Genomic DNA, 6422 nt, shown 5'->3' on the forward strand with positions numbered 1-6422 from the left:
GTAGGTTTCTAGGCATTTAACCATTCTTCTAGGTTATCTAGTTTTTTTATTTTATTGTTCATAGTAGTCTCTCATGAGCCTTTGTATTATTGTGGTATAAAACAGCAAAGCACATATAACAAAGAGATACAGTCAAAATTTCTATTGATGTAAATTTTTATAAACATATCACAACTAATATCATTGTTCTGGACATTTTGGTCAATGCAACAGATTAGGCATGAAATAGGAAAAGGAGATATAACTCTTGCAAAGCAGACAACCTTGCCATTACTTGAACTCACACAATTGCATGCTTAATAAGTGCAAGAGAATCAATTGAATAAAAACCTAAAATTAAATATGAGTATTCAGTAAAGTGAGCAAATGCCAGCATACAACTGAAAGTGTTCTTATGTATCCTCTGTAAGTTTGCTGGTATAGAGATGGGAGAAGATTGTGATAGCAAATAAAAACTGGAACAATCAGAAAAATAAAATCCAAAAGTGCTATTAAGAATCACCCTAAAGAGAATTGTGTTAAAGATACAAGACAAAGAAACCAGGAAACTTACAAAGAAACTTAAAAGTGAATTTTAAGGAATAGAGAAATGTGCCATGATCTTGAATAAGTCAATGAGCTGTGTTAAAGATCTCACTTATTCCCGAATTAACTTAAATTCATAGAGTATTAGTATAATTATTAGCCATGCTGCTGCTACTGCAGCCAAGTCGCTTCAGTCGTGTCCAACTCTGTGCAACCCCATAAATCGGGGCCCACTCTCTCTTGGATTCTTCAGGCAAGAACACTGGAATGGGTTGCCATTTCCTTCTCCAATGCATGAAAGTGAAAAGTGAAAGTGAAATCGCTCAGTCGTGCTCGACTCTTGGCGACCCCATGGACTGCAGCCTACCAGGCTCCTCCATCCATGGGATTTTATAGGCAAGAGTACTGGATTGGGGTGCCATTTCCTTCTCCAAATTATTAGCCATAGGATAAAGGAAATAAGTTTTGTGAGGATGCTGAGGGGAAGGACTTAATAAAAGTGAAGAAATATCATTTAGAAAAAATAGAATGAATGGGGAGAATAAAGAAGAAGAAGAATGTGGGAAGTTGAGCCCACTCAGGGATAAACTAATGCTTAGATTTAGGCATCATGGCCCTATTGCTGGCTCCAACAGGTGGAAAGGAAGCCCCTCTCTTCTGTCTGTATGTGACCAGGAAAATACACAAACACTCCAGAGGAGAATGGATGGTTTGATTAATGGTACTGGGAATGGAAAAACTCAATTTTTGTTTTCATCTCACATCATATACCAAAACAAAAAGTAAAACACTAAATTATCAATATTTTGAAAAGAATTGAAGGCACAGAGGAAAATATCAATAAAATATATTTAACACACTGAAGTCAAAAGACTGAAACTGTTAGAGTAAGAAAACAATTTGCTTTATAAATGCCAGATAAAGTATTAATTGTTGTAATATATAATAAGGTTTGGTAAACAAACAAATACCTACATTAAAGCACTAATAAAAATCAGCTAAAGTCAGTTAACTAATTTCAAACAAATTGCAAATCAATATAAAATCAAATAAAATGTGCAATAGATTTGTAATAAATGGAACACAAGTTACATTCATGAACTATTAATTGTAGAATAAGAAACAATTAAGATACGACTAATTTGTGTCAGGAGGTGTAGAGTTACTGTGACTGGTAAGTCTGATAAAACCTCTCTAGAGAAACACGTTGAAGGAAAAACACTGGCTTTGGTGTTTCAAAAGCTTTTAAATGTTTTTAATTTTAAGCCCACAGTTCCACATTTCAGAATCCAAAGTCATGATCAGAGATCTGATCTGGATCCAAGTGCAAAAATGGCAATATAATAGTTCAACAATTTGTAATCATAGAATGGTTTTCAAAGGAATGGACAAAGAATTCATAGTACATCCAAAAATTATTATGCAACTCTTAAGAATAACATTTTTTGTCATTTTGTTTTTAATGTTTTATCATGCACAGTTGTTCATTTCATTAGTTGTAAAAATTATTAACTTATTAGTTAACAAGCACATCACCAAGTGCCCATATGCTAATTTGGGTATAAATAAGTATATAGAGAAAATAGTGAAAGTATTATGAAGAATTTAATTGTTATCTCTGGATATTAGTGTATCGATTTTAACTCTTCCCCAGGTGGCTCAGTGGTAAAGAATCTGCCTGCAATGCAGGAGACCTGGGTTTGATCCCTGGGTTGGGAAGATCCCCCAGAGAAGGAAATGGCAACTCACTCCACTGTTCTTGCCTGGAGAATCCCATGGACAGAGGAGCCTGGTGGGCTACAGTCCCTGGGGTCGCAAAGAGTCAGACATGACTTAGCATGCAACACTCTCTCATTTTAATAATTTCCCTTTTTTTCAAATTAATTCCAATATACAAAAATTAGGGGAGGGTATTAGATGTATTTAGCTTTGGTGAAATTCATAAAATGTGAAAATCAAACTTCATCCGGAGTGTAGGTTTGGTATCACTGTAACATTACAGACAGAACAAAGAAATCAAATGGGGAGGAAAATGAATCTGTGTAATCTCAGAAGGTAATAGGTCCAGGTGATACCAACCCTTCACATCTGATACGTCCAGGTGATACCAACCCTTCATGTCTGGTTGTGGCACTGTTTATGCACTTTCTCTGAATCACCTCATCAAGACTTAGTGGATTAAACAGAGTTTGGAGGTGTGCTGAACAGACTACTAATGATTCAGGCGTGTGTCTCAGTGTGCCCACTAAGGAGAATAAAACTGGGTGAAAGGGGAAGTTTGATTTTTAAAAGGGAGGAGGCTTGAGGAGTTCGAGGTTGGGGGAGGCAGGTATAAAGATGCTGCAGATTCAGCTGCTTTGTAAGATGAGAATGACCCAGGCTGGCTTTGAAGAGGTTGGCTGGGAGACTTTAGGAGGGTCTGAACAAAACCTTTCGTGGCAGACTAACGATTGTCTTGTGAATTTTGCCTGAACGCATGTCAACTGTGATGTAGGCTGAAATTCTAAGATCATATATCCTGAAAGTGGAACAATAAACTAAGTCTGGTGGTGGTGATTTGTTCCCAGAATTTTGTGCCTAAGTCCATTCTTGGAAAACAGCTTTCTGAGCCTTTGCTGTGCTGTCCTGAGAGCATCCTGTGGCCAGGAGCCTCGGGGGGTGGGCAGTGAGGGTAGGGAGGTGATTAAAATGAGAGCGCAGACTGGAGGTCTCCCTCCCCATCTCCATGGGCTTAGGTGAATTCTGCTAGAAATTGTATTATTGTCCTGAGAATGGCACAAATTCCCCCTGCTGTTACCCCTAAGGCTCTACTATTTCAGCAACTAAATATTAAAATTTGAAATGCAGTGTAACATGCTTTCTGCAACTCAAGTTTTCCTTAAATAACATTATAACAAATGTTTACGAATGCGGGAGGAAAGTTTCCAACAAAACTTACTTTATATGGTATCTACAATTTTCAGTTGTCACCTACTTGAAATCTATAGCTTTGGAGTTTTGCTCTTGTCTGTTCTTTCCATATTCCTTGTGTGTGTGTGTGTGTGTGTGTGTGTGTGTGTGTGTGTGTGTACACATATATATTCTTCAGTTTTCTATTATTAACATTTTATGTCCCTCTGTGGGAACACATTATTTCAAAATATTAACCAACTATTATCTGTAGGATTCATAAGGAAAGGATGCTTGAATCCTCCTTAAATAGAAAGAAACCCACAAGAAAAATACTTCAGAACACATCCTAGGGAAATGGCGAGTTAGTGCCTGAATGCCATAATGTATGAAGTATTAGCTAACAGAGCTTGTTTAAGAACGATCATCTCAGCCTAACTTAAGTGTAATTCTTAGATAAGATAACCTCCCTCGTAGAACTAAGGCTGTGCTGAGTAGAGGACCTGCCTGGAGAATCACTGAGTTGAACATTTTTATAACGGGCTGGGGAACTTTGAAGGGAATACACATCTGTACTGTTGAAGGACTTCTAAATTAGTGTCAGATGACTCTTTCCAGACCAGAGAAGCGCTCATGTCTGGAACAGGGGTGGCACGCACTGCATGGACGCTGTGTCTGTACAGTGGCTGCTGCCACCGGACAGCTGTTGCTGTCTTTAGCACAGAGTATCCGCCTCTGGAATACACACATTAGGATGGGAGAGAGCAGGACACTGTCAGAGTCATTTCAAAGACTGATGTTTTAAAAATAGAAGAGTTTGTCAAATAAAAATGCAAAGCAAAGCAAGAGTTACATTTTAAGCAGGAAAAAATGAAAGTCCTTCTATGATGAAGTGCTTCTCCAACACTTAGATGAACTGTAAAGATTGAAAAGTTGGTGACCAAATGATGACGTCAGAGAAAATGAAAAGTTGTATGAATGTAGGAATATCTGGGAAGTGTTGAGCTGATGTGGGCAGGAGGAAAGATGCTGAAAGCAGATAACTGGTGGTGATTCAGTGCCTGGGTCTTCCGGAGACAGCATGTAGGTCAATAGTTAACTTTGGTTCAAGTTAGAAATACTGATGTCTTGGCATGGACAACCCAGAGGTCTTTTCAAAGAAGCATACTCAAAGATTTCTTAAAAAACCCAAAACACTGGGAAAAAACAAACAAACAAACAAAACTGTGACATGCCCACACCCACACCCCCACCACACACACAGTTCTCAACCAACTCTCTGATTTTGCAGTTCATCCTTAAAGTGTATTCTGGGAATATTATATCTGTTCCTGGATTGGTGGCACAGAATGTGGATGGAGGGGCATTTCTGATGGAAAAGTCAGAAGTTGTTATGTGATTCTGCAGAGATTATTATCGATGGATTGTAAAATTCTTCAGTTGGAGAGCCCTTCATTTGCAGAGCATATAGCCTCTCTGTGTTGTGATGTGAGCAACTTAAAGGAGCTACCAAATATAGTTTAGATGAGTCAGCCTTGGTGCCCACGACATCCACTGATAAAAGCCCTTCCAGAGAAAATGCGTTTCTTTGGACTATGGGTGTGAGCTTCAGCTCACTGCGTATCTAGGGAAATGAGATTAAGCACACAAAAGTAGATTGATGTTCCAGAGGTCTTGTGTGTTGTAATGGAAGAAATATAAGCCTCAAAACTGAAAGAAAATGAAACAACCTCCCCCTCCAAATGGATCTGAAAACCAGCGTTACCAGGACCTAGTTTAGGACACCATGTCTTCCCCTGTAAAGGGAGGATGATAATACCAAACTGACAGTATTGGGAAGATTGAATAAGATAACGTAGGAAAACCAACTGATTTATGGTAGGTGTCCAATGCAGGATTACTGTTATTATCAGACAATAACTAGAAGTGGTTTCTGTGCGACTTGTCAGGTGAGATTCTGTGGTTGCTGCTGTCAGCTCATTAGGATCCTGGAGTATAAGAAATAGTCTACTTTCCAGGCCCAGAGTTTGACACAGAACAAGGCACAAATCTTCTCCTTCAATATAAATTATATTGCAATTGAATCTATACACTGTCTATACTTTTTAGTAAGATTGTGATAAGGATAATTCATCTCTCAGGGGCTTCCCCAATGGCTTAGCTGGTAAAGAATCCTCCTGTCAATACAGGAGACCTGCGTTCAGCCCCTGGGTCAGGAAGATCCTCTGGAGAAGGAAATGGCAATCCACTCCAGTATTCTTGCCTGGAGAATTCCATGGACAGAGGAGCCCGGCGGACTACAGTCCACAGCATTGCAAAAAGTTAAATACAACTGAGTGCATAGGCCTTAAACATGCTTTTGTAGGGAAATTTGTCTTTGGGCGGGCTCCAAAGTAGATTGAATTTAAATCATTCCTAGATGTGGGATCTTGGGATTGCAATTTTTGATTTCTTGATGTTATTTAAGTGTTAGTTGCTGAGTCATTTCTGACTCTTTGCGACTCCATGGACTGTAGCCTGCCAGGCTCCTCTGTCCGTGGGATTCTCCAGGCAAGAATGCTGGGGTGAGTTACCATTCCCTTCTGCAGGGGATCTTCCTGACCCAGGGATCTAATTCTAGTCCCCTGTATTGCTGGCAGATTCTTTACCTTCTGAGCTACCAGAAAAGCCCTTCTCATTGTTTAAGAGGATAATAGTGAAAGTGAAAGTCACTCAGTCATGTCCAACTCTTTGCGACCCCATGAACTATATAGTTCATGGAATTCTCCAGGCCAGAATCCCGGAGTGGGCAGCCTTTCCCTTCTCCAGGGGATCTTCCCAACCCAGGGATTGGACTAGAGTCTCCTGCATTGAAGGTGGATTCTTTACCAGGTGAGCCACAAGGGAAGCCCAAGAGAATAGTAAATAATAATAATAAATAATACTTATAGGACTGTTGTATGTGCACTAAAGTATGCTAATACATGTAAAGAGGATGTGGGCCTGATAAGTGCCCCAGAAATGGCAGG

The sequence above is a fragment of the Ovis aries genome, chromosome 10, assembly GCF_016772045.2.
Source record: "Ovis aries strain OAR_USU_Benz2616 breed Rambouillet chromosome 10, ARS-UI_Ramb_v3.0, whole genome shotgun sequence".
NCBI lineage: Eukaryota > Metazoa > Chordata > Mammalia > Artiodactyla > Bovidae > Ovis > Ovis aries.